Source organism: Neolamprologus multifasciatus, chromosome 1, assembly GCF_963576455.1.
Source record: "Neolamprologus multifasciatus chromosome 1, fNeoMul1.2, whole genome shotgun sequence".
Lineage (NCBI taxonomy): Eukaryota > Metazoa > Chordata > Actinopteri > Cichliformes > Cichlidae > Neolamprologus > Neolamprologus multifasciatus.
The window spans coordinates 23,259,415-23,281,844 of NC_140439.1; the positions used below are offsets into that span (position 1 = coordinate 23,259,415).

At 39.2% G+C, this 22,430-nt stretch overlaps 1 long non-coding RNA gene across 6 annotated transcripts in view; it reads left to right on the forward strand.

Annotated features, from left to right (window-relative positions):
• The window catches only part of LOC146525769 (uncharacterized), a 170,230-nt gene that overhangs the window by 139,715 nt on the left and 8,085 nt on the right, over window positions 1-22,430 (forward strand). For 3 of the 6 annotated variants that reach the window (XR_014873635.1, XR_014873632.1, XR_014873633.1), the window contains one exon: window positions 10,264-10,409. This is a non-coding gene — a long non-coding RNA (uncharacterized LOC146525769). Of the gene's footprint in view, window positions 1-10,263; window positions 22,404-22,430 lie in introns of those variants that run through there. The other 3 variants (XR_014873639.1, XR_014873637.1, XR_014873640.1) reach the window with 1 other exon arrangement.

Below are 22,430 nucleotides of genomic sequence, written 5' to 3' on the forward strand. Positions count from 1 at the left end.
GTACAAAGATAATACTGTAATTGACCAAATTCAAATTTGACCAGCTAGTTAACCTGAAGACTACAGGCTCACACGGAAAAGCAGTTGACATTATAGTCGGGACTGTAACAAAAACATAAAAAGAAATGAAAAAGAAAAAGGTAACAGGGTTGAGAAGTATTGAGATAAAGATGCAAAGGAATGGAAAAAGAAAAAAAAATGCAAATGGCTACATCTGAGTTTAATGATGATTGAACAGTTTTGACATTTGTACACCATGCATGTGAATGTACAGAACATGTTATGCAAGACTGAACAAAACACCTGTAACGCTGATTGTGTGTGATTCACATGTTCTGGTCTACTTGTGAAAGCTGCCAAAGGAAACTGACAGGAAAGTGTGGTTACTTTCTGTCTTTGAGCTCTTTATTATGTCAGAGGAAAATTACTGTTAATGTCACGTTCCCCTGTAATGTTTTACCAGTGAAAGACAATTTCTTTTTTTCCTCACATGACCTCATTCAAACATAAAAGTAGGTTTGTGTGAAAACATATTCATTCTGTTCATATGTAGGTGGCCGCTTGTAAGTGTAACATGATTACATAGCAGTTTCGATTCTTGCACTGACCACCGCTGTGGTGTTCCCCTGGCCTTGGCTACAGAGCAACCAATTTTATGTGGTTTGTGGTCAACAAACAGCCTTTGACCTCAGAGAGTAGTTGGCGTATCCATTGTGTGAGTTCTGAGGGCAAGGGTGGAAACATCAGCCAGCCAGCTCTGATTGAGTTACTTTAGGCCTCAGATCTATTACCTACTCCTCTCTTGTTTTGATGAATTATTTAATAGCTGTCCACAGTATCCTAAGGACAGAGCTCTAAGAGGAAAGTCACTGGACAGCTCTACCAAGTAACAAAATGAGATTTATTTTTGGTTAACTATGGATTTTGGCCTATTTATCTAATTATCTATTATCTATAATCATCGAGTATCAAGTCAAAAAATAATATCCAAAAAATTAGGGCTAATACTAGGCTAAACCACTATAATCTAATGATTGAATAAGCATTTAATATTACAAATCTACATAATTCTACACACTTGAAATGCAACAAATAATTTTCACTATGTAATGATATACTGATATATGGTATACTGAAAAGTATGCTTTTTCACAGCAGGTCATAGTTGGAAGTTGCTATAGAACTCTCTGCATTTATGTAAACTATCTGGGGGGAAAAAGAAAAAAAAACAAACAAACCACAAGACCCTCAGTAGAGGGAGTTGCCTGATTTATGACATGTAGGCTCGTTTCCAGGCAAGCCTGCGAGGATCCAAGAAAACTTTTCAACACATGGCTCAATTGCTTGCAGGTTAAATAGCAGTGGAATAGCCAGGCTGTTAATTTTCTTTACAGATCCAGATGTTGGGAGTGTGACAGACTAGGAATTAAGTTTTGCCAAAGCTTGCTAGGTATTTTTTACTGGGGCTGCCCAATGAGTGTGTGCATATATGGTGTACTTAGTTACAGCCTGTATCCATGTGATTGAGTCCTCTCAATAAAGTCATCTGTGAGCATATCTATACACATATTTACTTGCCAAGGGAATATATCCATGCTCGCCACATCGGTAAGACATTATGTAGTCATTCTCCTTGCATTCATCCAGGTTGCTTGGCAAACTGAATCAATTCATGTCTCAGTTCGCAAAGACCTCCATTGCAGTGCCCATTTGCTGGTAATGGCAATGGATTACTGTATTGTATTCTGTTTATGATCTACATTGATTGCTTTCCTTCTGCTCTGAGCACTGTGCAATGTCATTTACTCACAAAGATTCAGACATCTATTTTCCTGAGCAGTCTTTTTCAAACTATATGAAGCATTTTCCCAGCTGTAAAATAGATCCTTGAAGTCCTATCCAGAATGTCAACATGGAACGTTTCTGAAGTAAAGTGCATGTGTAGACAGGCATGAAATAGCATGGTTTAGATATTTCATGTCCTGCTAATATTATATCATGAGTACGACTGTCCTTTGCTCCTGAGCTAACCGACTAAGCGTTGCTTTTCCCTTCATGTGTCTTTCATGCTCATTTCTTTGAGAAAACAAAACGCAGCCCAAACAAGTGAGGATTGTTCTTATTGATGTCTGAATGAACAGGCTTTTCTGTGTGTTACATTTCTGGTATATGAATTGCATTAGGAAGGCTTCTAAATGTATCATTTTCCTTTAATTTCAGGCTTCTTTTGTGAGACATACAAAATGCACTTTTCTGTGTGCAGAAATAAAAATATTTTATGCAAAAACAACAGAGAAGACATAACATAGCAAAATGTTGAAAAAAAAAATCTTATTTTGAAACTGGTTATTGGATATATTTTTACATATTTTGTTTATTAAGGAAATATAAATATTCCTGTTTTTTGTTTTGTTTTAAGGCAAAATTGTTCCATAAGATCTTCTCGAATGGTTCAAGTCTGTCATTTTAATATGTGCACTCTTGATTTTACAGATTGACAGATGCCACAGATTAGTATGCACTGTGTGTGTGTGTGTGTGTGTGTGTGTTCTCATTTTATCTGTGTGGCTGCGAGTGCTTGCAAACACTCATAGTTGTGCGCCTGCATGCGTGGATGTCTGTATGTTGGCTGTTGGGTCGTTGGCTCCTGTTCATTATATTTTCATGAGGCATGCAGTATAAAGCGGACTGTTTCCACTATGCTCCCTGTTGCCCTCCAGTCCACTCTCATGCCTGTAAGCTGCAGTTCTCTCTGCTGGTTGTATATCATCCCACCTGTCCTCTCACTGGATTTCCTGTTTGTTCTTCTAGATGCTCTCCACAATGTCTTCCTCTGAGACTGTAAGAAAACAATTCTTAGAGCAGAGCAGTGCTGGACACACGACTTGGCTTCTTTGAAAGACCAGGGAAGTGGCTGGGTTTCTCTGAATCAATACAGTGGCTGTTCAATCTGAAGCAAATCTGAAGCAAAGAAGCTGAGTGGTCAGGACATAACATATTGTTAACCACATAACATATGGTTATGTCCTGAGGTTAAGTGAATCCATGCAACGTACATGTTGACAGTACAGAGTGGATATAACTCTTGTATATTACAATCACCTTAATCCTGAACTTTGGATGAATAGCGGAAAATGGTCATTGCTATTTAAATGGTAAATGGCCTGCATTTGTATAGCGCTTTTCTAGTCCTTAAGGACCCCAAAGCGCTTTACACTACATTCAGCCATTCACCCATTCACACACGCATTCACACACTGGCGATGGCAAGCTACATTGGGCTACACATTTAAACAGTTACAGTGAAGTAAGAACCAGTTTCTAATTTCTTCAACTGATCGGACTCATGCGCCTTTAAGATTATCACTTCTGTTCATCAATGCTGGCATGGTTTTTCTGAAAGTGGTTGATTGCAAAACTGTATTATTAAAATCTTAGCATTTGAATTTTTGCAAGGCTGAGTTTCATGCAAGCCTTTTTTCAACTCTGCTTCTGCACTGCATTTAGACTCTGAGAAAATAAAATATAGCATTGTGTTCTAGAAACCAGTGTGGGTGGCCTTTTTTTCCCAACACAGACAAAACAGTAAGAAAACCAATAACAAATTGAATGTATTAATGAAATCTGTAATGTCCCTTGTACCAATAGAAACTTAACAACATCTATTCTAGATGGTTTGAGAAATTTAGAGTCCTTGTGTCACTTGGTTCCTTCTTTATTTCTGCAAGTCTTTCGAATTAGACTCCAGATGTTATTATTTTCACAGGGATATTTTTGCTCCAATGCTCCTAAGGACACACTTTCCTTGTTGTCTTGTGGGTGAGATTCTTTTTAAAGTAGTTTACCCCCAAGGAGAGATTTAGAAGTGATTATGTGGATACATACAATGATAAAAAAGGAGAATGGCTCTTTTATAGTCCCTTCTACTGTCTGAGCTGGTGGCATGGCTGGTAGTGGCTGTTCATCTCAATGAGATGGTAAAAGAAACTTCACTGCAGTGATTTTGATGAGACTGTAAATATGCGATAGGGGCATATAATATGATTCTAAGTCTTGTAAACAAGATACTTTTCAGTGCACAAATAATTCTTTTAGGTCTAGTTCTTCCTACTCATAACACTTTTGCAGTTGCAATCACTATACTTTAACCTAGTGTTAACTGTTTCCTTGTCTCAACATGGATTGGCAAAATCTTCTTTTCTCGCGGTACACGCGGTCAGCCCCACCTGCCGCATCTAAAGGCTACTAGTAAAGCACAGTATGAGAGACTCACAATTATCCTGCTGTAATGCCATTATTTTTGGCATTTAAGAGCACGAGTAGGGTTATGGATATACAGAGACTTGCATTTTACTTTGCTGTGCACTCGCAGGCTTACAGTGGAACTCTCTTCAATATAATAAGAGAGAAAAAAACAGGAGCAATAACCTGTAGGCATTCTTTTTTTTCTTTTTCTTTTTTTTTAGAGAAGGTTTTTTTTAGTCAATAAATTGATCATGTAAAAGACTGTACTTCACATTTTCATCCCTATATACAGCATGAAAAACATGAAAAAGCTGGATGTTAATAAAAGAACAGTCATTAGGTTAGATTTAATTTAAAAAAGGCGCTAGTGTTGTTTCATATTTCCCTTTCTCTCTGTGTTTCCCAGAAAATGATAAAGATTTAATCCAATTAGCTCTGCACTGTTTCACCAGACTGCAGAGGGGAATAGACTCTAATTAGGCTGAAGACAATTAGCTGAATTAATTCCAACAGAAGTCAGAGAATACTGCCAGATTTAAGTAATATTCACTCTGCCAGCTTCACCAGACGTTTTCTCATTTTATTTTATTTAAATAGGATGATGCGAGTTATGTTAAGCGGCAGCGTAACTGTGGCTCATCTGCTGTAGAGCAACAGTTTAGAACATATTTATTAATGTTGCTGTGTTTTGTTTTTTTTTGGGGGGGGTTGTGGAAAAAAAAAACTTCTAGTTCTTCCTCGCTCACTGGCTCAACCACACCAGCTGACTGTTTGGAGCAAAGGAATGGGGAATAAATGGTGAAAAAAGAGTGCAGAACACGGGACAGAGAGTTTAAGGGACACACGGAGGACCCTTGGTTGGATCAAAGATCAATACAGATAGAGATGCAACAAAATTCTTTGAGGGGACAGGTTTAACATCCCCCGTTTGCTCTTCTAAACAAATGCATTTCAAACAGGCTCAGGGAGCACCCCTGCTAACAATGACAAACGACAGCACATGGAGTTTTCCCTCTCTATTAACATAAAGTAATATAAACCGAAGGACACTAGTCTATAGAGAGAGTTAGGGGCTAATGTTCCATATCAGATGTGGACAATGTCAGGACTGAATACAGATTAGGCAGTGTCCTTCTCTCCCGGGGGGAATTAAGGGGTTGACACCATTCTAGCTGCCAAGTGTATTATTATAACATGTTGGTGCCCAGCCTGTCTTCCCTGGACTATTAACCCCCACTGTCCCCAAAGAGCTTCCCCTACTGTCCCTCAAAACTATAATACCAGATAGCCTTTTTCCAGTTGCAGCCGATTTTACCTTACCTTTTTTTCTAGCACTGGAAGATAACCTGAATCTTAATTGTAATTACCATTTTGACTTCCAGTGACTATGATTTCGGGATAAAACTTTTTCCTTTTTTTAACGTTTATTTTCACTGTCAAGCTTTCATGTTTTCTTGTGTTTAAAAAAAAATGATGTGTGCTTTTTTTATTTACTCCTCCAAAAACCTCAAAAAACAGTCTACAGTATGTAAAACTCAAGGTTTCCAGACTTGTGAGAGCTTTCTTTAATTACATTTAAAGAGAAAGAAAATTCCCTTTTTCAAAACAACATGATATTTAACTTCATGAATATTTAGTTTAAATAATCGCCATGACTCACCATGATAATCTCGTTTATTATTTTTGCTGTTATCGAGGAACCTTATCTCTAACCCACTTCTAAACTCATTACTAAGACTCTTTCCAGGTCTCTGTACGATTCTTTTCTCATACTTTTCCATGCAACAGCACAATATCATCAATGCAGGAAGAGGTCAGAGTTTGATGGCTGCGCTGCAGAGTGACTGAACCTGTGCACTTGCACAGTAGGAGTGCACTGTCAGCTCTGTTAGGTGATGAAAGATTGCTGTCCATTTTCAGTATTGGTAAGGCTCGTTGCTCATGAGGCGTAAAGTGGGTGGAAAGATTATCGGAATAGCGACGCTTTGAAGAAACCGGAAGTTCAATATGTCCTGTTGCGGTTCCGTGGGTGTTCTTTCATTCTCTTTGCAATCTTAGTAGAGGTTTCTGGAAAACCTTTTTGCATGTGCTATTTGTAGATATGTGTGTGTGCGTGTGTTTGTTTTGGATTTTACAGGGTAAAGTAGTTGACATCAGGCATAAGATGCAAGCAATACAGTACTGGAAAAATCGTCCATGAACCTGAGATAATGGGACAGTTTTAAACAGCTCCAATTGTCTGGTGGAACTAAAATCTTTTCTAGCAGTAAATGTATATAAAATGTATATTTTCTTTGCGTTGTTGTTCTTAAGTTTGCTTTGTGTTAAGTTAATACTTGATGTGGATATATTCACACCATCCATTCTCTCAGAAGAAAAAAAGAACAGACACGAAAACAGGAACTGTATGAAGAGTAAAACTGATAACTGAAAATTTCCCCCGTTAAGACGGCACCATTTAAAAAAAATTTATCTATTTTCAGTTATGAATAATGGTATCTGTCTGTCACATCCACAAGGGTCATATGCTCGTCCCTTACCATGTAGTGTATCTCCTCTCCAGTGCTGTTTTCCAAAGCTGGAGAAATACGGTGGCCTCTGCACACAGGAGCCCGCGTGGCTTCTGTTACCACTTCTGTGTTTGGACACTTTAATTGCCACCACACATGGAAACGTATTACATTTGGGTGATGAGATGCTGGTACTGGAAAATTCCATGCAATAATGCCTGTGGGTGTCTGTGCCATGTGAACGATAATGTGTGGGCAGAGGCTTATTTTCTCTTTAATACGGGCATGCCCATACTGGCACCCACAGAGCCCCTGTTTGAGCTCACTAATGAAAGAAACAAGCCGTCATGGAGGCTGGGGCTTGAGGTGTTGTTAAAGTCTTTGAGGTTTTCTCCCTGTGGGCCTCTGTCTGCTGCCCGAATAAGAGGGGCTTTGTTAGAACAGCGACAGAGGTTTTGGTGAAGCTTGTTGGACAGGCCTTCCGCTGCTGGATTCTAGACGGCCTCAGTCCTGCATTTCACCTTCCAGCTCACACTGTCAGATAGAGAGACATAGACACCCACAGTCTTTTTGAGGTGTCTTAAGACTGTGGGTCTGATTTGTAGGAGTGATGTCACATCTCAACAGGGAACCCCTCGCAAAACCTCAGCATTGTTTTGTTTTTGTTTTATTTTGTTTTTCTTTCTGGTTGAGCTCATTTTTATTGTACTATGACTGAATGTTTCTTTTAAATGTGCAAACAACTTGCTTGATTTTTCATCAGCCTACATAGAGTCACCACACAAAAACCTTCCCCCCCCTTTTCCCATTTAAACATTTTAACCTTGCTTTTTGTGTCCTTACTTCACTGAAAGAACTTTCACTCTCTTTTAGACATTCCTCCTAGACCTGACCTTGACTTGACTACACAGTGACCTCTCCACGTTCTTTCTGTCCAATCAAGGCATGGCTTACTGACCCATCTGTATTCCCCTCTTGACCAATCACAAGTGATTGTGAGGAGCCAGCAGGAAGATGTCAGAATTCCTCTCCTCTCCTGGCAGGAAGTCAGTCTCCTTAAAGGCCTGCTGGGAAACGTTTTCCTTCTCCCGTTCTTTTCCTTTTTCCCTCCCCTGACAAGCAGTGATAAACTGGTCATTAATATGGCTGCCATTCTGCCAAACAGACCCTTCTTTGTCAACTCTCAGTCCCATGTGGGCGAGAGATATTCCGGGGCATGTCATTCTTTATGTCCCCTCTGTCTCAAACTCCCCACCCTTGACTGCTCAGCAGTGCAACCCTGCACAGCATGAACATGTCACCATATGTCTGATTCTTTACTTTCTCTCATTTTTCTCTTCGCTGTCTGTGATGCCCTCCGAGCTGTTGAGATAATCTGGATTTACCTGGCTGTGCAAAGTCATCTTTGCTGCTAAATGACATAAGACAAGCATGCTTCCATGTAATCTACATGAGCAGTTTGGAGTATTACATAGCTTGGAAGACTAGTTTCACTATTCTATAAGTGTCAGTGCTGCCACTTTCAAAGTAGTCTGCCAATAGATGTCACTCTACGTAAATAATGAGGACCGGTCATTTAAAGAACTGACAAGGCTTCATTATGACTCAGGTTTACCAAATTAAAGTTAAAGTGAGTCACTCCGCTTTTAAAAAAAGAGAACAGTACTATGAGTTCTCTAAGTATTTCATCTGATGGTCAGCTCTAAATGTGGAGAGGATGTCTCTAGCCTATGGTGGTAGTTTATGTAAGTGTGTGTGTGTGAGAGAGACAGACAGACAGAGGGAAAGAGAGAGAGAGTGCTTAGCGGGCAGTAGAGGTGCTTGGGGCAGTGCCATGCCCCCTACAGTAGTTTATCTTGGGCTTGTACATGCCCCCCCTTGGTGGGGTTGATCCTTGGGGTGCCCTGCCCCAGTACAGCTCCATTAGCGGGTGTGCTAACCTTGCAACAATGCTGTGACACCCTCGTTTTTCATCAGGCCGTGCCTTCAACCTTCTTTCTTCTCTCGGCCCAACCCCAGGGTTTTCCAGATGAGACAGAGGTGAGAGGAGCTCTCTTGTCCAGCTGTAAGATGCAGTCCTCTGCTATGCCACTCAGAGAAAACTATAGTCAGACTTATTATAGAATCTGTAACACAAAAGCATGCAAGCTTACGCTTAACTTTTACCATCTCAAATATACAATTTACACACTATTAATAATACAAAAAAAAGACTTCAATAGGATTTCTTTTTGTTTGCATGTTTCTTATCTCAATTGTGTCATGAGTGTCATTGAATCTGGATGAAAGACCAGTTCAACCTTTCCATGTAGACGGGGAAAAAAAGAACACTCTACTGCCTGTGTCTTCATCCTTTTGTAAAAGAGCTGCGCTCCTCTTCTATTGAAAGTGTCTTTTCAAGTTTTACAAAACGTTCCCTCCTTGCTCTTCTTTCTGTTGCTCTTTCTGTTGTCTCTTCCTTCATCTTTAGTTAGATGTGAGTCCTTCAAAACCCCATCTTTAGTCAAAAGGCTGTTAAGTTAAAACTAGAAAGCTTTCTGCTGGTCTCTGTTGGGGCAACAAACATTCTGCGGTGTTAAAGGCTTACCATGTACAGCACTCTTTGAATTAAGAAGAAGAAATGTGTTTACATTTTAATACTGAGAGCAGCTAGCTGTTCTTTAAATAAAATGGAGATGACGTGTCCTGCGATCACGTCATAACTGCTATGATGTGTCTGGTAGCTGTATCTCACAGCTCTGGGGTTTTTTTCCATTCGTGCAGATCACACGTCATGAATACATTTATCCAGAATGACCTTAACAATGCAGTTTCATGTGGGTGTAAAAAGCTCTGAGTATTTTAACTCTGAGGTTAAATAAGGCCTAGGGCATCAAGACAGGTACGTGTTTGAAGATGACGATGAGATTTTGAAACCAGTGAACCCCTTCTCAGTCTTCTATGTTTTTGTATGTCTTCTTAATGAGCTGCTTCCTTTTACAGGATAGTAATTCAGCATCCTCTAACACAGCTGTAAAAACTCAGATAACCTCAAACCACTAATGAACTTTGGCCTCCAGAGTCCTTTGGAAGAATTAGAAAGCTGGTACTGTGTCAAGGTTTTTGCTCAACATTCCACAAGTGGCAAACAGATACAAGAACAGTTTTAGACTTGGAGTGGCAAATTCTATGTTGCTGTGCTACATAGATTTGTATCAGCACAATGCAGACCTAGGGTTATGTTTCTGGGCATCTACACAGTCATTCAGTCCTTCCCTATCTTCTCTGTCTTTTTGCATGTTTGTAGTGCAACAGTGAAAAAGCCTCTTCTTTGTAGCAGGTGTTTTGCCGATATGCTCCGTGCTTTTCTGTACATAATCTATCTAAGCAAAGCTTTTAAAGTTGGCAAGTCTAGAGGAAGCAAGGCCCGCCTGCTTCCTAGCACGTACAGATGATTGAATGGATGTAATGTATATTCTTGCCCATTTTAGGTTGACTGTATTTCGTGTTGTATGTCTATTCATCCCAGACACCACCGTGATTCATCATATGCATTGCTGATGGATATCCATGCCCTTCCTAAGCTGCCCTGGACATATACTTATTGTATCCTTTTACTGAGGTGGAGTGATGAACTCATGTGGCCCTGGTACTACGGTGGCAGATACTCAATAGGTGAGTGAGCGAAGTGGTTATAAAAAGCTGAATTACAGCACACGATACCCACCACACTGTGAAGCTGAGTGCAGGAAGAAAGAAGGATGAAAAGACATGCATAACATGACAAATCAAAGTGCTCTGAAATGACAAAATCTCAGAGGAATTACATGGTTGTTATAGTTCTTTACTTGAACAGGATGAATAAATTAGTTTCTTTTTTTACGCCACTCAGGATTGTCTGTGATAAAACATTCAATCAGAAGTAGCCCTGGGTGATACTATTTTAGTGCTGGGTGCAGTGTCCTCCTGCATTCTTCTTTCTAGGGAATTTAGTCTGATTTATGGTGAAGCCTGGGCTACATAGATGAGGGTTTTCCTGCTGGTACTTTCCATGTTCTATATGCCTATAATGAATTTTCCCAGCCCGCAATTCAAAATTTGTCATTGAAATGATAAAAGAACTAATTAGAGCAAGACATGTGGAGTTTTGTGATTTGTAAAAACATACCTCCATACATTAATCTCCATCATTTTTCAACGCATTGGGTATACTGGAGAGAAAAAAAAAACATAAAATTGAACTTATAAATTGAAAGCTTAAAACAAATATGACCTGTGCTGAGAGCAGAGGATTTGAACAAGTGAAATGAATAAGGGATAAGCCGTATCTGAAGACCTGCCACCCACAAGCGTTTATTAATAAAATAATCAGATTGAGATAAAATACTCAGACCTCTGTAATCTTCATGTAAAAACCCTTTCAATCCTTTAGGCACTAGGTTTAGCAAACATGTGTGACTCTGTCTGATCCACAACTATTACAAATAGTGGAGAAATGAGGGCCAGGTCTAATATTTGTGTGCTGTCTCCGTTTGGATATGCGTTGTTTAAATTTAAGAGAGGAGAAGCACCCTCATCAGCTGCAAATGCAGATGTAAGCCCCCTAATAAGTAGGCTTAGGGACAGATAAGAGAGGGCCAGACAAAGAATTAGCTCCTGATTATTTGTTATCATGGCAGCATAATCTTGTATAAGCCTACTTTTTTCCATAACCCTATATTGAACCTGGCTTTTACCCGTACAAATGGAAAAGACCTGACTCTAGTCTCCTGCTGGAGGGCATTAGCTGAACCGATAAGGGGAATAATATTGAAAGAATGTTAGAAAAAACTACTACTGTACATGTAGAGGAATTAGGGTAGAAAATCCATTTCCTGCCACACCAGTTTGGTGGCTAGGATCTTTACGTTTTACTCACCTTTGCAGACGAGCAAATCATACGTGTATCCTGTGTGTTTGCTCCATCTGTGGGGTTTCCACAAGGATATACAGTATATGAGGGGTGAGGAGAAGGACAGGTGTGGCTGGCAGAGTACCCAGGTGACCTCGGGGTGCCCTGGAGAGCGTGATGCCTGTGTGTGCGCAGGTGTGGTTGGCACTGAGTTGCTGTGTAACAGCACACAGCTTGTCCCATGCAGTCTCACCAGACGGTGTGCCCTGGCAAGGAGACGTGTCCTTCCCCTCTTCTGCCTTCATGACCATAGATGTATAGAATGTGATGTCTTTATTCGCACGAGCTGTGTGTATATCCTCTGATACTGAGTAAACAAGGTACTGAATGATGTGTGAATGTTGGTCCTGTCGTGTTTTTGTTCTATTTACTTACAGTCCAAAGATTTGGACAGGAATGCACAGCATAAGCAGCAGAGCATCAGAGGAGAAGCTCTGATGCTATGTTTGTGTCTCCTTCAAGTGAACGGTTTGACACCTGTTTTTAAGTGCTTAGATGCCTTCATGCAGGAAATTACACTTTTGGGTCATGTTTACAGGAATAAAATATGACTGAAATATTTTTAGGAGGAATACCTCTAAAAACAAACATTTATGTAAATTAAAAATATTCATAGAAAACTTTTTAGGACTGAAGTCTCCAATGGTGAGTTTACTGGTCATGCCTATAAAATGTTCTTTCAGAGTCCGAAGATATGTTCATAGATGAAATCCTTTGTTGTGCATGGTTGTAAGGTCCACCAAGGAGCTTATTTTTTTGGTAGTGTTTGTGTCATCATTCTGTCTATAAACACAATAGCTTGAAAAGCTTTCAGTTAATTATGATACATTTTGTAGTAGTGTTGAATGGAGTCATGTTAACAGTCCATTAAAATGTGCCTTACATCTACCAAGGTCTTTAAGATCAACTTAATGATTTATTGGTCAATTCACAAAAAGCCTTATAACGTAGAAACTATGATTCTTAAGTGTGGTGTTTATTCTCAACATTTAGAACAGACCCAATGAAGATTTAAAACATGTCACATTTGACCTATGACTTCTCCTTCAAAGTCAAATAAGGTCAAACTTTGACAAAATGTCATTTATCTTTACATTTATGCTTTATAATTCCACTGCATTTGTTTGTCTTAGGCAATACTGCTATATGGGGTTTCCAAATCAAATTCCAATTAAACACAATATGCTTTATGTTTTTAATGAAAGTATTGTGAAGTGAAGGAGAATGAGCTGACTAGTTAGTTAGAAATATATTATAGTAAAATATTATTTAAAAATCTCAAGTTACTCATGTCCAGTTATTTATAAATCAATACCTATCATCCATTAGTCACTCATACATAGTGTTTGTGTAGTCAGAGTAGAAATCTGTCATTTTAACCGTAGCTGATTTTTTTTTTTTTTCTGCACTACAAACTTATTAAGGTATGTTTACGGTACGTAAGAAATCAAATTGAATATATACAAAGTACTACACTATTCCCATAAAAGTAAAAACTGCCCACAGAGTGAGCTGCCTTGCCAGAGGCTTGCACACTCAGAGTGCTTCTTGTTAGATTATGTGGTCCAGTGTCTCTTTGTGTTAGACTGTCCAGTACATATCCAGTCTTGCTCTTCTTGGATTACTGGTTAAGAAAATGTATGGATGGAAGTCTTAAGTGTTCTTCATATACATTCTGTAGTGTTAAATTGGATGGAATTAGCTATATACGTTTTGGGACTGTGGCGTGGCGTGGTTCATGGTGCGGCTGCGGAGGAGGCTGATACACCTGAGCTCAATCAGCTCATCACACCTTCCGCTGCATAAAAGGAGTGAACTGGGTCCTGAATTGTTGTTGTTATGTGCAGGATGCTGCTGAAAAGCTGCATCTGTGTGTGTGTGTTAAGACGACAACTGGAAATAAAAGAAAAATGCTGAAAAGTGTTGAAACGTGGTCAGGTCCCTCATGCATCGCCTACAGGGACAGTTACAAAATTTCTGTAATCTGGCCTCTGTGCACCAACCCAGTTACAATTAAATAATCAAGGTGTCATTGAAGTGTACAATTTAAGCTTTAAACCTACGGGTTTGACAAAAGTATTGCATTGAATTACAGCCATTTTAACAATAAAGCAGAAAACCCCAAGATAAACACGAGATGGCAGAGAGGGATAGAAAAAGAGAAGTTAGCAGTATTTATCTTTGTTTCAGTCGATTTCAGACATGGACCTAGCCACAGTCGTTTTTGGAGCTATGCTATCAGCTACCTCTAGTTGGCTTGGTTAACGAGCAAAATCCATTGACTGTATTGGTACATTGTACAGAAACATGTTAATTAGTGAAAGGTAATACACACATGCACACAAAAATGTAATTTTTTCTATGCTTGATATATAGGCAAATATTTTTCTCTTTCAGATACAAACATAAACAGACATTAATAAAATAAAATACAAAATATGCTAACAGTTTGAAAACGATAAAAGGAAATATGTATTTTTTAGTTGTTTTATTGTCACAACAAGTCTTTTACACTCTGCCAGACTCTGCTCAGATCAGCTGGTTGTTGTATTTGTGGTGGTCCAGAGACACATTGCGAACAGGGAAGATGCAAAGCTCTCTCATAGATGAACTATGCAACATTATCACTCATAACAAGGTTGAAGGATGTCTCTTTTTCTTGTTTACATTTTTATAATGTTTCATGTATCGACAGTAATGAATAGTAATAGCTAATATTGGCCAATCTAAGCTCAGGTCTACTAACTACAAAGAAAACTGTTTGTCTAGAAAAAAAAAAAATTCCTTTTCCTTTAAAAGGAATAAACAGAGTCAAAAATTCAAGTAACTCAAATTACCTGAAGTGACACCTAGCAGACAGTTATCAGACTAGCCTTCACCCAAATGATTACAAATTAATATAGTTGCTCTGAAAGGAGAAATTGAATATGGGTTTTTTGTGTATGTGGGTTTTTTTTTTTTGTTCAAGACTATAAACATGGCAAACAGTGGAGTTTGAACTCTTGAACGTTGAAGAGCTGCAGCTTTTGACACTTCCCCTTCACCTTTGTTTTACACCTTTGAAGGTTGGTGCTTAGTTTGTTGCATGGGCACCATTGTAGCACTTCACAGCTACAGATTCCAGAGCCCACCTTCTCATTCAGCAGTTTGTATGCCTTATTTCCCAACCTGTTCTGTGTGCCTCAGTCTTGTAGTAACATTGATAATGACACTACAAACACCGCAAAATAACTTTTGCAAGGATATTTGTTCTGTACTGATGTGCTTTTTTTTCTTTGTGAAAGACGTTATCTAAGTGAGATAGTCATTATACAATAGCAATCCAAGTGTTTTACATCAGAGATTTAAAATGTCCACGGGGGATTGCCTCTTTGCTAAAGACAGTCCCCGCATCTAAAACTTCAAGGACACTCTTTAATTTAAAGATCTGCTATAAATGATTAATTTGATATTGATGAATATTTAACATTTCTTAATAAATTATTATGTATGCTATTAAGCACTACATGTATCTGCATAAGAAGGACTGTGAGTTCTTTGGATGGCTGACTCCTCTAAGCATGTGTATCTGCGGTTTGCACAAGTGTGTGTGCCATTGTGTGTGCGTCTGTGTGTCCATGTGTGCACCATGGGGATTGTCTTGCTCCGGTTGTATTTTGACATTTGATTTATGTTAGTGTGAAACCATTTTCATGCAGGCCATTATGCAATCTATAAAAGCGAACGCGTGGTTTTCACAGAGCATGGGGACCTGCTGCGGCATCACTGGCATACCAAGTGGCTCTTCTTCGTAAATTTCATTACACTATAGACACCGCTGCAGCTCTGACCATAAGCTAAAGGTGCCATTGGCTAATGAAGGAGGAGGCTCCGACTACATGTAGATGGATGCTGGCACCATCATTGCGAGATGTTATAAATATCTGTGAGCGTATTTCTTAAAGATATGAGATTAGTCTGACACCGTTGCTCTGCCCAAGATGTGGCTGCACTTGATTATGTGTGAATGAAATAACTTCCATCTCCTGAAGGATTAAAGAGAAAAAACAAAAAAAACAGAAGATTGATAGAAGGAAATCCCATATAGATGAGGTGTCCAGATAATATGTAAAGGAAAAATAACAGTTGTTCTAATTATAAATAATCAAAGGGCTTCACATTTGCTAAGAACACCACACCATTTAAAGAGTTTAATTAATTCCAACTATCTGTCAAGTCAACATGGTCATATTTGTGTTTTAGTCATTTATTGCATTTATTTAATTAGCTTTACATATTTTATCATAAAGTCTCTTTCAGAATAAGATTAAACTACTAAAAAATAGAGTTCATAGTAATTAGAGGCTTAGGACGGTAGGCAGGTCTCAGTAGTAAGATGGTCCAAAGATGGGTAGAAAGACGAGAGTGATGGAGACGATTCTAAATGACTTTGAATCATTCCCTCAAAATCAGTTAGTTTGTTCTCTCATCATTCTGTATTTTTCCCTTTGTTTATTTCTTGGCTTTCTCTGTTTTGTGCATATAATTCTGCTTTAAAAAAGAAATCATTTTCTAATGTTTTCCTATTCCCTATGTATATAAAAAGTACTCTGCCATAAAAGGGATTGCTTTAAAAAAAAAATCAGATAGCTTCTACTTTTAAGCATATTCTTGGCATTGTGTTAGTGTGTGTAAAGATATCACTGAACTGGGATTAGACTGAGATGTTTGGCTGTGATTATTCCAGTCCATCATTCGAACAGAGTTCTATTGTGAAGACTGAATAACACCACTACTCCAAAGTGCATCTTAATACTATACTCGACTCCTTTAAATCAGTTTAAAGTCGCCTACACAAGCCTCGGATCTATTCATCTACACTTCAATCCCTTCACGATACTGAAAGGAGATGCCTTTTACATTGGAAGGCAATACAATGACAATTACATTATGGTGGCTGCACTTTGGTCATCCATGCGGCTGCTCTGACCCCAATGATTGGTTAAGCTGGCTGTGTGGCTCAGCTGGGAGACAGAGGTGGTGTTCACGGCGGCTCCATTGTTCAGTAAAGAACTTCTTTATGTGCAGCTGGTGTTGCCTCTGATGTGATTTGGCCTTTCACTCATCCTCACTTTGGATAATAAAAAAAAGCTTTTCTTTTGGGGTTGGACTGGCTCATTGGCCTGTTGAGGGAGGAAAGTTAAGGTAAAGATTGTGATTTTTGATATTGATGTCTACACGCTAATACTGATACAGAAGTCTGACTTTACCTGTAGGTTGAAAAAATATGACTACTTTTTTTGTTTTGTTTTTTTGTTACCCTTTCCTGCTATCATTTGTCACATAAAACTGCCATTAAAATGGTAGCTGATCCTCTGAATGGTTAATGTGCATAACCGATAATGTCCAAACATAAAATTCAGGGATTTCTCCACTGGCTGTTGAAGTCTTAACTAAAATCAGTGACTTGAATCACGTCACTGGACGTCAGCGACTAAATAAAGGTGCACCACTGTAGCTGGTCTTCCAAACAGACTCCAGTACTTTTTGATAAGTCCAAAAACAGTAAGAGAAAAAACACAGAGGTTTTAGGAATGCCGCAACAACTGCGAAAGAAACTGGTTTGCCTGATTAAAAAAATCTGTTGCACAACTACCAGTAAATACATTTAAATACTATGTATGCTATCACATTTTGGGATTTTTTTGTCTTTTTGCTTTTTTTTTTTTGAGTCACACAAACGTTGTCATCACAGACACTTTGAGTGTTGCAGGTTGGGACAAGTTTCATCTGTGTGTGTGACATGCTCACCGGAAATGGGCCTAAGTGCACTGTTTATCATTTCCAAAACCATATAAAGGTGTCATGAAAGGGTTGACCAGCCAGATCAACTGATTTGTACAAATGCTAAGTAAGTTTTTTATTTCATGTTAGCTAACTTACCTACAGTTGTCCCTGTCACTATGTTTCCAGCAGAGTTTATCTGATGAAGAGAAATAAGGGCTCTGATGCTCTACTTTTACCTAGTCCTTCTTACACATACTTCCACTCCAGCAATACCACAAGATATAGATAAGAGTGCGTTCTTTCACCCACCCCCTTCGGTTAGGTCACCATTTCCCCGTTACTTACTCAGTATCATATCACTGTGGTTGGAAAACAGAAAAAGCCCCGTAAACAGTCTTCAATAAACCACATATAACTGACTGTCCCTCTTCGGTTGTAAAATATTGTTCCTTACTCAATCCATGTGGCTTTCTTAGATTGGCTAAGCATCTGCCTGTGGTGCTATTTTGTATCTGGTGCAGGCTGTTCTTACTTCCCTGTCAAACATTCAGCAGAACACATAGGCCTCCTGTCAGAGAGTATTTTCCAGCAGCCAAAAGGTTTTAAGAAAGAAAGACAGAAGCCTCCCAGCATTCAGCCTGTTTGCTCCACACCTCTCAGAGCTCCATGGTACGTGGGAGAGAAGCTGTCTGACAAGACCACCTCTCTTGCCAGACTCAGAGAGAAGGTGGGGGAGGATGAAAGGAGAGGGGAGCAAGAAAGAGAGGAGGGAGAGACTGAGAGAAAGTGTGTGTGAGAGAGAGAGGTGCCTAGAGACTCTTTCCCTAATCTTTATGTATTAACAAAAACAACATATTCACTCAAGCTTGCCAAAGCTTTCACAATCTCCTGAAGGAGGAGAGTCTTGGACAAGATTTGTTTATCTATCCGATAGAGATTGTGTGTGTGCATGCGTGTGTGTTAGTGCAAGAGACAGAGAGTGTAGCATGACTTCTTATTGGTTTCAACGTGTCTAAGTTTACATCTATCAAAATGCATGTGTTGTGTCCAGACAGTTGAGTTTTAGACTGTAATTGGTTCATTTTTTTGAACTCTGTGCTCTCTGAATGGCGTCTAGGTAACAACGGCGTATGAATTTTTCATCACTCGCAGCAGCCCCTCGCCTCTCTTTGGGCAGGTCTGTGTTTGTCTAAACTAAACTTAGGGTGACATGGCATCTGCATCCAGGTGTCAACAGGCGCGTGAAAGTGGGGGAATTCATTAGCACTCAAATCCCTCACCCTCAGCGTGCCAGCTTGGGATACTTGATGCACCCAATCTATGTATGTATAGTCGTTACTGTGGTGTATTGTTACTGCAAATGGTTCCCTCCCCAGTGAGCAAGCTACTGTATTCAAAACAAAATAGCACAAATAAATTCATTTTTACCCTATACGAAAAGATTTTTGATGTATGAGGACGCTTCCTCCACATTTCCACCCTCCTGCCTTTGATTTTATCTACCTCTTTCTGCCCGATTGCATTCCTTTTCCCCCCTCTCTCTCTCTATCCATTTCCTTGATTCTCTGGGGCTCCTCATGTTATCCAGTCAGTTGATAGTGTATGCCTCCATGCATCACAGCTCCTAAGCTGTGATTGAAACATCAGACAAGGAGGACGGGGCCCTTGAGATGCTCCCGCCTTGACACTGCCTCTCAGCGCCAAGTTTTATCATACCCGGTGCCTGGCTCCCACACACATCAGGTATGCTCCACAGCACCAATGTATATTAATCAATGACAATATGATTACCTCTGAATGGACCGTATACATTATTTAAAGCAGTGTCCCATGGCTTACAGTGCGTCTGCCTTTCAAATTAAACTCAGAGTCAATAATTAATGTTGAGATTAACCGAGAGCGCATTCAGAGGGCAGGTGTTGAGAACACAGGGACACAGAAAGAGAGGGATTCTGTGTGTGTGTGTGTGTGTGTGTGTGAGTGAGAGAGAGAGAGAGAGTGAGTGAGCACACCAGTTTGTGTATATTATTGACATGGAACCAGTCATGTGGAGCAGTGATCATGATCTTGGCCTCATTCCCTCAGGGATCATCTCTAACAGCCCCTGACAGAGCCTGTAAACCTCCTCACTTCTGTTGGGAGAGTCAGTCGCCCCCCTTCTCCCAGACATGCGAATGACACTAACAGAAGCCGAAGAGATTGCAGAGTTTTGTTTTTCTCACGGTGACGTGGGCCAAAGACTTATCTCCGTGTCTCAGAGGCGGTGGTTCATATTGTCTGAGCAAGAGCCTGGGCTTTCTCACACGTGGATGGACTCTCTGCACGGTTCAAGGCCCCTGAAATCTGTCTTGGTGATAAGCTGCCAGCGCAGCGGGGAACAACAGGAGATAGGACTTTTAAAGCAGTTCAGCTCAACTGGAGGGCTTCCGTCTGCCTGCCAAGAGCCTGATTACTCAATCCAGCTTTTCTGTTGCTCACAATCTGCCCAAAGAGCTCCTGGGGCAAGGCCTCATGACTACCTGTCAATACTTGATACTGGCATAAATACCGCTGCTCCACAAAGACAGTACACAGAAGGTTACAGGAAGTGTAATCTCATGTAGCAGCACCTTTAGCTCTAAACAACCTCAAACCCAAAAGCCGAATAGAAGTGGCTGCAAGGTCGGCAGCTGCGTTCAGCCAATCCAGTAAACTTCCAGTACTGACACACAACTTTTATCTAGCAACATGTATACATCTGAAAAACAAAATCTACTACTTTCACATCTCCCTGGGAAGAAAAGCAAGCCATAGATGTCGGTGAATTGGGCAAGAATTACACTTATAACCAAACGTCTGGTAAGGTAAACTAGTTCTTCTCCAGCTATGAAAAAAAGGTGTGACTTCATTGATTATTGTAAGCACTACCTTGAACTTCTTAGTTATATATATAAAAAAATGCTTTCATTTGAAAGGTGTTTCAGGTATTCTTAGATTTTCTTCTTACTTTAGCCTTTATGTGCATTTGGAGGGAGATTTTATTATAGTGTCCATAAAATTATTGAACCCACATTAACAGATGATGACTGAAAGGAGGACATTTAAAAAATCTTTTAGTTATTTTTTATTTTGACGTTACCACATGTCTGGATTGCAGTTGCCCTGGGAGAAGGCACATTGTCCTTCAACAGACCCTGCAATAAAAGGCTGAACATCTTTTTCATTGGTAGTTTGTTATGTAGAGTAAGTCAAACATGAAAGAAGGAAATCTTTTGAGGAAACATCCATCCATGATTGACAGATGTTTTGTTACTGACACAATTACAGTGCACACTGCAGTAATTGAAGTACTTTCTACAAGTAAATGATCCAATTTTGGACAATTTGGGATTTTTGTGGTTTGGTGGATTTGGTGGGGCTGTTTTATTATTATTATTTTAGGACAATAAAATGCATTAAAAACACCGTTCACAAGCTTGGCCCTTCACACACGCACAAATCCCGCACACATACCAAACCACCCGCATTTGTGATCATCAGACTAATGACCTCTGCTTTCAGTGTGTGATGAATCATCCAGAGTTCCAGGAAATCTATTTTCATTCCCAGGAAAAGACACCAACTTTAAGCTGGGAGTGTTGGGGCCAAATGTAGGACTTAACTGGAGTGTGCAATAATCTTTTTGTGCAAACTGTAATGCCTACATTTAGTTATGCGTCTAGTTAAGTTTCTATTTGTTTATTTAAAAGGGACAATGCATTGTAATTAACATGGACACTTAAATTCATTATGTAAATATGCCAGATTTAACCACATAGGCTAATTTTCTTCTGTAGTCTCTGGCAGTTTGATGGCATATTAAACTAATCAAGAAAACCAAACATTCGAAGGCACGTGAACATAAGTAAAAGACAGAAACACATGTAAAATAAACATACATAACATATTAAAAATCAAATGTTAAAATCACTTATAAAAACATATTAGAATCATGGATCTTCGCCGCCATTATTTAAAATCATGACATGTTTGATTATCCAGTAACCAGTTTTACAGATTTAGAGAAAGAAGTAAAGAATGTTAGGTTCCTTATTTCTGTATTGTATTCCAAGTATGAGCTGCTCAGTAAGAGAAAACTGACTGCCCAGAAGTACTGTTGCTGAGGGCTATTTTTTAGTTAGTTACTCGTGTAATTCATTCAGTTCATACATACAATTCAGTTTTTTAATCCCTGAAAAAAAGTAAAAAAAACCCTGTAGTATAAAACACTTCAAAGTCCCCTTTAGTCTGTGATGTTAAATGTATCCCCTTAAACAGTTGCATCAAAAGAGAACAATGCCACCTCAACAAATGTCAGAACATTCATTATGCACCATCATGCATCATAACGCACTTCAGATAATGACTCATAATGAAAGTGATTTTAGTATTTCCATACATTTCTTTCACTAATAGACTATATGATGGTTTGAATTAAAAAAAAAAAAACAAGAAAAGAAAAACAAGAGAACTAGGTCAGCCCACGGTATGTAAAAATGTTATACAACAGTCTTTTAATGTGGTCCAGTGAAAGGGTGAAGTGTCAGCCAACCCACGAGTCTAAAAACGTGATAAGGACAATGTGACAATATAGACACATTAAGATGAAAGCAAACACAAAAGGTTTCTCACCAAAGATAGAACATGAAACGTACTGAGGGGAAACATCTTCATTCCATTAAAAAACTTGAAATTACAGATGAATAATTGCTGTACTACCACATTACTACTCACGCACAACTTTGTTGTGACCAACTTGAAAGTCTGCATAGTTGTCTGTGTCAAAAGTCATGTTGTTTTTGTTCGTAATATGTGAGAAACGGCATGAGAGATTTATTTAGCCATTTGAAATTGATATATATAGGCTAGACCCCCTATACTAAGCAAGCCTACCGCAGACATGAGCGAGACAGATAAAAAAATAAATAAATATATATATATATATATATATATATATTTAT